This window comes from Amblyomma americanum, chromosome 2 (assembly GCF_052857255.1).
Source record: "Amblyomma americanum isolate KBUSLIRL-KWMA chromosome 2, ASM5285725v1, whole genome shotgun sequence".
Taxonomy (NCBI): domain Eukaryota; kingdom Metazoa; phylum Arthropoda; class Arachnida; order Ixodida; family Ixodidae; genus Amblyomma; species Amblyomma americanum.
The window spans coordinates 66,365,421-66,377,509 of NC_135498.1; the positions used below are offsets into that span (position 1 = coordinate 66,365,421).

At 44.1% G+C, this 12,089-nt stretch overlaps 1 non-coding gene across 1 annotated transcript; it reads right to left on the minus strand.

Moving 5' to 3' along the window:
• Nucleotides 1-10,407: 10,407 nt before the first annotated feature.
• On the minus strand, nucleotides 10,408-10,480 carry TRNAK-CUU (transfer RNA lysine (anticodon CUU)). Its single transcript has one exon. It is a non-coding gene; the product is annotated as a tRNA-Lys (tRNA).
• Nucleotides 10,481-12,089: the final 1,609 nt, after the last annotated feature.

A 12,089-nucleotide genomic window follows, 5' to 3' on the forward strand; every position in this document is an offset into this window, starting at 1 on the left:
ATTCGAGGGTGAGGGAGGTGGCCCAAATCGTATTCCGGCCTAACACTTTTGCCTGTGCTGCCCGTTATGAATCCCCATTTTAAAGCGCTACTTCTTAGGGTGAAGACCCCGGGGAAGACGTGGTTTCTGCACTCTGGAGTTACACGAGGTGAACACGAAACGCGGGTGCAGCACAGCTTCTCCGTTCTTGTGATGTACTACACCGCCGAAAAAAGCGCTCTTCTAACTCAAAAAAACTTTTTTAAAAATTGTGCAAAGTTTCCGGTGAGACGCCCGTTCAGTGCGATTAAAAGGAATTAAAAATAAAAAGGAAAATGAACTTTATCAATGCTTTATCTAATCTAGAAACACCAGTAAATGGATAGAATATAAAGCTTTTCGAAATAAAGTAAATAAAGAAAAGAAAAAAGCAAAATATGACTATTACTATCGTGTATTTGATGAAACCTGTCTACAAAGAAGCGATATCTTGTGGAAAAGGATAAACAGCGTCTTAAACAGGAAAGATGAGTGCAGCCGCATTGACAGCCTGACAATAAAATATACGGTTCTCAAAGAGAAAGAGCTCGCAGACCACTTTAGTAGAATTTTTACTGATATAGGAGTCGGAAGTAACGATTATGATGCCCCCACAATTATCCAAATGAATTTAAATACATTATTCTTGCAACCCACTTGTACATCAGAAGTAAAAACGCTTATCCAGATCCTCAAAAACAGCCGCAGTAAAGATGCAGATGGCATCGAAATCAGACCAGTTAGACATGTAGTGGATCTTATTGCACCTGTATTAGCTCATATTTTCAACACTGCATTGCCAACAGGCGTTTTTCCCCAGAGCATGAAGGTCGCGAAAGTGACAATTATACACAAAGGAGGAGATAGGAACAGTATGAGTAATTATCGTCCAGTCTCTATACTGCAATTTTTTTCTAAAGGCCTTGAAGAGGTAATTAAGGTCCGAGTGGATAGTTTCTCTCGCAAATATAATTTAATAACAGATAGTCAGCATGGTTTCAGACAAAATCGTACTACTGAAACCGCCTTACTAATTCAGAAAGACATAATACTAGATAACTTTGAAAAAAAAATTAATGACGCTTGGTATTTACCTAGACTTCAGTAAAGCTTTTTACCGCATTAACCACGACTTATTGCTCACAAAATGACAAAGATATGGTATCCGAGGACTATCGCTCCAGCTTCTAAAATCTTACCTTCACTCACGAACCCAATTTGTAGCAATTAACGAACATAAATCAAGCCCTCGACAAATAAAATCTGGCGTTCCACAAGACAGTATTCTAGGTCCCATATCGTTTTTGTACTATGTAAATGATGTTGTTCAAACAATCCCCAGATGTCAATTTGTAATCTACGCCGATGATTGTACTGTGTGTGTTGCAGGCCGAGATTTATCATGCATGCCTCGCGAAGCAAGCTCCGTTTGCAATACGCTTCAAGAATGGTCGCAAAGAAACAACCTGCTTATCAACGAGGCAAAAACAAAATGCGTCCTTTTCGGGTCTCGAGGGACTTGCGTCAAGATGACAAATACTATCAGATTAGGACCATTTAGTATATCGTGCGATAAAAGTGTAAAAACACTCGGGGTGACTTTCTCAGATGGCATGTCTTGGAATGAACATGTCAAGATTCTTTGCGGGACAGTGCAAAAAGCTGCCGGTATTTTAAATAGGGGCCGTCACTCGTTTCCAACTGGCGTAAAAAAATTTCTTTATAATTAATTAATCCATTCGCAGCTTGATTATTGCTCACTGATTTGGGGGAACACGACATTAAAGAATATACATAGTAAAGTTCTATTGCAGAAGAAAGCAATACGAGCAATTGAGAATGTTCCTTACTTGGAACTCACTCAACCACTTTTCCTCAAAAAGAATATATTAAAAGCTACTGACATATATAGCTTCAAGTTAATTAGATGATACAAGCGAGCAATTAAGGAGAAACTTGACACATTCCTAACACAGGCAAGCTTAGAGAGCACACAAGGCGTCTATCCCTATCGTCATCAGGTAGCCTGGAACATTCCTTTTTCGCGTACATACTATGGCCAACAAAGAATTTCGCACACGCTGCCAAGCATTCTTAACCGCTTCCACTCGGAAGGCGTGGATGTGGAAAGGCTTAAAAACAACCGCATTTTACTGACATTATCATATCATAGTGAACATTTGTGATGTTCAAGAGAAATAATCAATGTGGATAAGTTTTTCTTTTCATTGAAATTATTAGTGTTTTCGCATTAGACAGATGCGTTGCGTATGTATGTCTCTCTTCCCCGTATATTTGTCCGAATCCTTCATTTTTTTATATTTCTTTTTTTCCTGTAAACAATGATTGTCCTTTGCCTGGTGCCTTTGTAAACTTATAGGCTTTGAAACCTGTAGTCTTGTATGCAGTATTTTAATCTTTTTTTTCTGTAATCTTGTAACGGGATATATGCAAGCTGTTACTGTTGCCTTTGAGGGGATGGAGCGCTGTCACGCTGTGTTAAAACAGCTTTTTCTCCACCCTCCCTTTTCACTTTTTGTGTGGAATAAATAAATAAATAAATAAATAAATAAATAAATAAATAAATAAATAAATAAATAAATAAATAAATGTTCAATTGTTCAAATAACAAGGGGCCACTGGCCGGACCGTGCGGGTGGCTGCCAGTCCAACGGGAACCATGGTACCGCAGTCAACATTTTCATTATCAGCCCCGAGTCTGTCGGATGATCAGAGCGTAGAGTAAAACAGGTAGAAATTATACTTAATACGGCTGTGGAATTCCCAAGTTCTAAGCCTTCTTTTCCGGAAAGAAGTCAAATTTCAGCTCAGTGAGGTTTCAGATAATTCGCTGCAGCGCAAAAAAAAAATGCTTTTGCGAAATGCCACTATCAAATCAAGGCCTGTTGGCGGCGTTGGTGTGGAATTTTTTTTTCACGTTGCGAGTAGTTCAGTACAGTCATATCTTCTATTTTCTACGGAACTGTGGTATAGGAAAGCGGCGCCGCAATGCGATGGGCAAGGGCCGCCTCTGTAATTTTACCATGAAAATAGAGCAGCACCTTAAGCCATCTTGGTCTGAATCATCCCTCACTCCGTCTTGCATTGTACGATGTGCTAAAAAAGAAAAAGCATTACTGCTCTACAAATAATAACATCTGTTGGTTTATTTCTTTCCCTAGTAATACCTTTGACCGTGTAAGCGCGCCTGATTTTATGAACCCAATTTCTAGCAGACATGGTAGGTAATTGACACTCAGCGTTTGACTAAGGCCTAGACGGTCAAGCAAAAAAAATCACGGGAGGTTTCGCTTAGGCGTAACCATGAATTTTGGTGCGCTAGCACCGTTAGTCCTGTTTCACATGGTTTACCTTGACATTCTATGTTGTTGCTTGCACAGCCTGAACATGCTTTCTTTGGTTGATATGTCATATGATGTAAGTTTGAGTGTTATTGCATCATTTTAGACTTGCAGAAGCCGGTTCCACCCCCGTCACCGTCTATAGCTCAGTTGGTAGAGCGGTGGACTCTAGAGGTCTCGTGCTGCAGGCATCCATAGGTCTCTGGTTCAATCCGGCTCGACGGAGTGCTCTGTTATTTGTCTTATACTCGCTCAATGTAGTATAATTTCTGTTTTATTACCGTCAGCAACCTGTCGCTAAGTCGCTCCGCGCGCTTGGCTTCGCCGCACTTAAACTTTAAAACTCCCGCATTCAGCTATTGCCGCTACAAGAGCGTAAACTGCTGGGCTGGATGGTTCATTATACACAGGAGGTGGAACAAGCAAATACGGACGCCGGACAAGAAACAGGAGGGGCGCACACTACTCCGCTGTACTCGCGACTGATTTATTCCGATGAAGAAAAGAAAATTTACATGTTTTTTTCCTGCGCAAGCGCACATTCCAAACAAGGTGATAGAAAGATGTTTGCAATGATGAAAACTGACTCTCCTTTTCGGGGACAAAAACTGAAGGATTGCTTGTGCATGTGTACTTATTCTTTCTGATTAAAAACAAAAAGTCTCTGAATGAAGAGTCTGCTAGCTTAATTTATGAAAGCGATGATAAAGAAAAACTACGAATCGCTCTGCGTTAATTTATAGTACTTTGAATTTATCATTACTGTTCATCGGGATAAATGAGAGCCAAAGGGCAGGAATTTGCCAAGTTCAAGTCCTTGAGTGTGTTTATTTTTTATTCTCGGCGATTCACCACGTGTTTTTCAGTAGACCGCGAGGGCCCCCATCACTGCCTAAGGCCACTATATATAGTCTGATACAACTCAAGAACCAGCGGCGAATTCCCCTCAAAGGAGGCCTTCCAGCCAAAGACTTCGGCTGGTTCTCATGACCTCACGTATAATCATCTAGCGGGAAATCGCAGGCGACTTGCCAGTGCCCCCGCAGAATAGGAACCTCGACGTCATGACAATCGTTCGACGCCATTGGCTCGAGGGCCTACTTTGAGGGGTATTTGCTACTGCATGCTTAACCTGTATACTACTATAGTTAAAGGAAAAAGTTGTCAGACCGATTTCAAGCCTTGTTTGATCAGAATGCGCAGGTTTTAATTGAAGAAAAAAAAAACAGGCACGCGAATGACTAGCATGAACTCGTACCACGTACGTGACTTCTACTGCTGAGGCCATGGTCAGCTCAACATGACTATCGTATTTACTCCATAATTGATCGCTTAACTGTACAGAACAACAACCTATGTTCGGGAAATGGAAATAAATAAATCTGAGCTTGTGATGTCGTATAGGCCATCCAACGAAAGCTCAGAGCCGTGAACATGCGATTAAGGTGACCGACATCTCATATTGCTGATGCATCCGCCCCGTGAGAATCGCGTCACCGGAGACAGTGCTGTATTTTCGCCCAGAGAAGACAGCCTCAAGACTTAAAAAACAGAGGAAATAAGGGAGTAATCGCCCATTCGCAAATTGTAGAACTGAAATTCTGGAAGCGACATATGGGTTACGAAGGTTCTTAACGTGCACAGACATCTCACGGCACACGGGAGAGAAAATGTTTTTTGGCAATGTTTGTAGTGGTTGGGTTCTACAGGATACCACAAGCATTTTCTGCGGCCCAGGTCTTGTCCACTGTTCTTGTCTGGGCGGTAGGCTCCGAGCTGAGCAGCATAGCTTCCAACTGCTTGAGTGTAGTTGTATAATGTGAATTTTTCTGGCATAGGCAAATCATGTGCTATAAGTTAGCTTTCTCCCTACATGTGTTGCAAGTGGCTATGTGTAGTGTCAGGTGTTGCAAGTTGCTATGTGTAGTGTCAGGTACATCTAACTCATAAGTGTTGTGTGTGTGAAGGTATTCGTTTGCAGCTGCCTACAGGCCACTTCCCTGGTCTTGAAGAGAGTCTTGTGTGCTCCCTGATAATCATTTTAGTCTGTACTGTTGCAATAATCCCCTGCAAGGGATTAGATGTTTATTACCATCTTCCTCACCAAGCGCTCGGTCCGGGAAAACTAGAGCGGCAGCGTGCGCGCTTTCATGATCACGTAGTGAAGTGCGAGCCAGAGCCGGCAGCCACCTGAGGTTGCGTAGAAGCCACAGACAAAGCAGTGGCCACCTCCTCCGCTTCCTCTGCACTCAGGGTGCAGAGGGAAACACCTGTTGGTATTATCTGCGTCTGATCTACAATAACAGCAGTCATGGGCGCATATCCTTATATTCTGCAGCGTAAACAACGACCACCACGGACAGTTGATCGAAATCTGTCTTCAACGCTTTGGACCTTTCTCTTCATCTTTTTCTTTAACGGCCGGATGTATATTTCTTCGCATTGGACTGACGATCATCTTTTCTCTGAGAGTTTGCGGAAATTTTCGCCTGCGAGCCTTTCAGGAGCGTAAAGTACGCCTAGCTTGTCTTGAACTCCTCTGCCGTCGGTCGTGCTTGATAGCAGTTCATTTCAGCCATTCAGTGGGCCTCTATGTGTTCTTCTAGTGCATTATGAATCCCTAGCACGAGGTGCTTTTCTGTAGACGTTTGTAATGGCACCCCCAGTGCCTGCTTGTACGCCTTTCTGATCAAGGTGATCTTGCTAGCTGTCTTGATATCTTGCGCAGCAACAGGAGCTCTAACTTTTGTGCTGCGTACCTTAATCCTCACGATCATGCGTACCTTTCTACCACCTCCGCTGTCTGCTGTAAGCTGTCTTGGATCTCTGCGTCTCTGCACGTGTAAACCCACACCTAGATGCCGTCGGCGTAAATGGTGTGTCTAAGACCGGAGATGCGGTTGAACTCGCTTGGAAGTCAGACGATTATTTTTATTTCGCCTCCATCTAAATAAACCCACCACGGTAAGAATCGGTTTAACGTAATCCGCCCAAGCCTAATCATATAGAAAAAAAGAAATACAGATTTCACGAAAACTTCATCCCAGCGTGGGAATGAAGTTTTCTGAAATACAAAGTTTTCGTCAAAGCTGTATAGTTTTTCTTTGTACACAGCTTACACGAGAACTTCGTATTTGAGAAAACTTCATCCAGTGCGGTGATCGAACCTGAAACCACCACCTGTCGGAAACGTGCGGTTGTTATATTAAAGGTGCACTGAAGAGAAATCTTGACTCGTCTTTTTACCGCGGGAGCTCGAACTACACGTGCCGAAAATTCTTAGAAACTTCGAATTCTTGTTGTGCAGCCGATTTCCTTTACTCAAATCAGATTAAACACCCCGCCTCTCGCTTTTTTTTTTCGAACTCAACGCTGAAGTTAGGAGGAGTCAACAAACGCGGGGAGTGCCTTTCAGCCAGTCTCGTGGCGGCTCTCCGCTCTGCCATCGGCGGAGTGACACGTAAATCAAAGTGTCGACGCGTATTTTGATTTCCGTGGGTCTAATTTGCGGCTTTGTTTCCTGCGACTGAAACCATTTATTCACAGAAACCTAAAAAAATAAAAGCGAAAGCGAAGCCGCTATGGGACTGGCTGAAAGGCACTCCGCGCGTTGGTGGACTCCTCCTACCTTCAGAGTTGTGTTAAAAAAAAAACGGGAGCCGTGACGTTTAATCCGATATAAATTAGGGAAATTGGCCACACAGGACGTATATTTGAAGTTCCTAAGAATGCTCGGAACGTGTAGATCGAATTCCCACGCGGTAATAAGACGAATTCAGATTCCTCTTTTGTGCACAGGTAACTCAGCCATAGTTACAACTAAGCTGCAGATGGCAGGGCCGCCGGGACGAATTGATCAACAGCTATAAGTGGTAATGGTGTCCGTCATGCAGTTTTAGGGGAATTCCCAACTGCGGAATAGGCTTAAAATGAGGGAGTAATTACTGACTAACAGCCCTTGTTAGCTCAGTTGATACAAATGCTGCGCCAGAGAGGCAGCGGCACCGGTTGCGACCCCCGCACGAGGACGGATTTTCACTAAACTACGGCGTTTCTGAGAAGTTTGTAGCTTTCTTGCTCTATCTCTGAGTCTGCGCTTGGGTGAATGCCACGGTGAGCAATTGATCCCTCATTTCAAATCCGACTCCAAGCTTAGTGCATTCCCCAGAACACTGCATGGATTCAGAAGAAAGCGCGAGATAATGCGCTGCGAGATTCGGAACCACATTTAATTCACTTTATCGAGAATAGAGCTTCTGTAAGTGAGAGAAGATAAAAGTATGAAATACACGTGTCGTCATCACCGGCCTCTTCACAAGTAAACTGCCGCTTGTCAAATAGTTTATTTCTGGCGAATCCCTGGGGTTACGTTACATCGCTATCCACGGACTCCTCCTCCAGCCTTGACGTCAGGGGTTTCAGTATTGTTGCGGAAAATTTTCAAATACAATTTACTCAACAATAAATGTGTCTCTTGCTGTCGGACGGACATCAGCACAGCCAGAGAGAGTCACAGAATCGATTTTTACTGAAAACAAAAGCTCGCCATAGTCATCCTATAGAACAACACTCTGGCCAATTAACGCCATCCACTTTTTGGTTCAGTCAAAATTGATTCTAGATGCGGCTGTTTCTGGGTATATTGAGAAGAAGCGTTTGTTGCTGAGAGCAATGCAATTAAAATTCTCCCTACCGCTCATGCCAAACACGTGACGTCTGCATCGAAAAGGACTCCGGCGTGATCACCGCTTCCAAGTCAATGGCGGTGTAACCTAGCCTCTGAGATCAGCGACAAAACCTGCGTTGACGCAATGCGCTTCATATGCGAAACCGGTCGGTGTAGGCGACACCCTTATTTCTATATTTTTTTTCCTTTTATGGCTTTTAAAAACTCCAGCTTCAGTGAAAGTTGCGTATTTGATTTTATAACGCCGTAATTTACCGATACAGGCCAACTCAATTTGTATTCAGTGTGGCCGTTATATTTTGCAGACAGGTTGCTCCCTCAGCGATATATCGTTCATAAACGGCAGTAATACGTCAAACAACGAAGCGACAACAGTGCGAACGCGCTATCATCGAGGTGACGGCATAGTAGGACCCTCTTGATGTGTCACATGAGTGATATACCTTAATGTCGTTTATTAAGGATCACCATTACGGGCAATAATGATATTCTACAAACAGCATGGAGTGTTTATTTTGGTCCTGCTAAGAGGAATGAAGCAAATGAAAAAAACTCACATTTAGATATTTATAAAGTCATCGAAGCTGTACTGATATTTAATGGCTTTTATTGCGCTAAAACAATTCCGCACGTTCTTATTGCAAAAGTAACGGCAGTTGCCTTATCATCGACAACTAGAATGTGATGTCGTTCGTCCGGGGTAGTTAAATATTATTTATTTATTTTTTTATTTTTATTTATTCATCATACTGTTAGTCCCACTGGGACTGTTACAGGAGTGGATTTATAAGCAGGATACAAATTACCAGACAGTAACACAAGGGTCAGCAATAAGGTTTAAAGAAACAACATATTAAAGCACCAATAAACGGTCACATCGAGTGCGGCATACTTGACGGAAGACAGTTCGCAATTCTGGTCTTCGAAGCATGCGTTCAAACACATCCAAAGCAGTACAGAAAATTGGCCCAACATTGGAATCCGTATTAGAAAAGGCCGGCCTTAAAAGGAGTAGGATGGAACCATCCTGTTACATTCCTTCATACACTAATAATCTAGGTACACAACGAGTGGGCAACAACACAAAACCAATAAAGACTGAACATGATAATCAGGTCTGGCTTGTTGATAGGACCGATGAGGCTGCGAGCTCAGAGAACTTTTCAAATGATGCCTGCGCAGTTATATATTTATCCAGGCCGTTCCAGCAAGGCCTTACTGAGGGGAAATGTTAACAGCTCATGTCAAGGGTGGCCAAAAGCTGTTTTAATGGTGCACTAAAGAGGAACCTGAACTCTTTATAGCGCGAGAACTCTATCGACACGTTCCGAGCATTCCTAGAAACTTCGAATTATTGTCCTGTGCAGCCCATTTCCTTAACATTAAATCAGATTACACGTCCCGGCTCCCGCCTCTTTTTTTTTTCAACTCAACGCTGAATGTAGGAGGGGTCAAGCAACGCTTGGGGTGCCTTTCAGCCAGTCCCGTGAAGCCTTGCCGCTCGGCCATCGGCGGAGTTATACGTAAATCAAACATTTCGCGCGTATTTTCATTTCCGCGGGCCTAATTGGCGGCTATGTTGTCTGTGAATGAAACTGTTTCTTCACAGAAACCGAAAAAAACAAAATAAAAGCGGAAGCGAAGCCGCCACGGGACTGGCTGAAAGTCACTCCACGTGTTAGTTGACTCCTCCTACCTTCAGCATTGCATGAGTTCAAAAAAAAAATGGCGGGAGCCGGGACGTTTAATCCAATTTAATGAAAAGAAAATCGGCCACACAGGACAATAATTCTATGTTTCTAATAATGCTCGAAACGTGTAGACCGGGTTCCCGCAGTAAAATGACGCATTCAGATTACTCTAGTTTTAAGCTCATGCAGTTATGTGCCGGGATTGAAAATGTCGTATAAAAGTGATTAACTTCCAGTTTTTATTATATAATGGCCCGTTCAGTACAGAAATGTGGAAACCTACAAAACTTTTTTAGTAAAGCGGCAACACAGTTAACTTAGCTCATTTTCGTGATTTGTGAATGTCCAAGGTCGAGAAAACTGGGCACGAATACGAAGGTCCATGAAGTAAATCAAGAGCGCAATTCGAAACCGTCCCATCCTTTGCTAATGCAGCATTAATTTCAACGGCATCTCTGGGAGCTCGAACTTACGTCTTGTTTTCATATATACATTGGAAAAGACTGTCTTCGAGTGTGTAAGAAACGAAGTTATGTGAACAGAAATGAAAATTATTTACGTTTTTACGATGTGCATCAAAAAAAATACGCCGGGCATCACAGGGTTACACCAAGTACAATAGTTGAAAAAAATTCGAAAAAGAAAACGACGCCCAACGTGGGGCTCGAACCCACGACCCTGAGATTAAGAGTCTCATGCTCTACCGACTGAGCTAGCCGGGCAACGGGTGGTCCTTGAGAGAAGTCCATATTAGTGCTCTGCTTCGTTTGACGATATCGCGTGGTGATTGTTACTATATAATTGTTACGGTCTCAAGTTTGTGGCAGTGAATGTTGCCCGATGAGTCCTCTATTGACTCCTAGAAAACGGCTCCCGAGCATTTGCATCTTAGGGTACGCGCGTGAAGCACTCGGAGCCGTGCCAACTGCTACGGGAAGCGGAGAATACTGATCGGCTGAGGGGAAAGCAAAATGAAGAATGCTATAAAGTCCGGTAAAGCGGCTGACCGTAATATCGCATGCCGCCTCGTCGACGTCGCACGCTTCGGTAAGATTAAGACAACTGACTTGCCGCTCAGGTTTCGCTCGACGCATAGAGCAGCGTAGCTGTGTCCAAGTTAACGCCACGGAAGGTGTATGATATCAGGCCAACATTGTCCTTCCGTCTTCGTGCATCTTACCGATTCATTAACGTATTAAGCACGGATTAAGAAACAGATAATCGCAACGAATTTCGCAACCTCCTGGCATGCAAGGCTTGACCAACTGCTGCAGCAGACACTTTGACATAGCGTGGTCAGGTGTTCCAGACACCCCCGGATCTCTTTGCTGGAATAGCTATACATGAGAGATTCTCTCCTGGTTAAATACCCTTGCCGTAGGCCTCGTGGAGTTTCGTAACTGAAAAGTGCCGCATTCAACTTCTGTCTGATGAGCACGCTCGCGACCTGGCTTGAGCCGCAACGGACATTTAGGCCGGGGAGTGAGTGTTTTGCAGTGCCTGCCAGTTGCGGCGTACAGTCCAGGTGTTCATTAGAGTGGGGGCACCTTTTTTGTGCAGGTGCGAAATGTGTGCCTGCCACGATAGACCTCCTAGCCTACATTCCCGCTCTTGTGGCTGCATCCCACTTCCAGACCGAGATGAACCGCGCGGCTTCGCATTGCACTTTGCCGAGAGCGCCATTCCCTGACACACATGTCTATCATGGTCGAAGATATACTTGGAAAAGATTATAGGCCGAAGGCGAACGTGACCAAATCAACACCACGAAGGGGGAAAAAATCGCCTTTGCTCTTCGGTTTCGATGACTGTTCGCTACCGTCATGTATGTCACAACGAGCCGCTCTTCTCCCTTCCCTTGTCTGCTCAGTGGTAGTTTCAAGTCAGGATGTACTGCATACATCACAGTGGAATAAAGGAGTTTCCTGTATGCGCTAATTAACAGGGCGGCGATGGTTCTATATTGCGGCTTAAAGTTGATCCTGGTGGAAAGCGGTGAGCTTCGTTTGAGCAAATTGTCAGTCACCAGGTCCCGGTCTTTCGCCCTGAAAGTCATGCAAAAAGTGGATCGATGCAAACGGACACAACGACACATGCGTTGATACAAGCTGGGCAGCATCAGCACAGCCGCAGCAGTACGTCACTTGAATACATGCTCATGACAAAAGCCCAGGTTCCATGCCGTCCTCAGCGCCCGCGTTTCGATGGAAGCACCCGCTAAACGGGAAAAGCGCCCGCATGCTGTGAGAGGTCAGCGCACGTTAGGGCTCATTCACGCTTGGGAGTCGCAGAGGTCGCGCGACCAGCAGTCGCCTGTGACTACACCGCAGT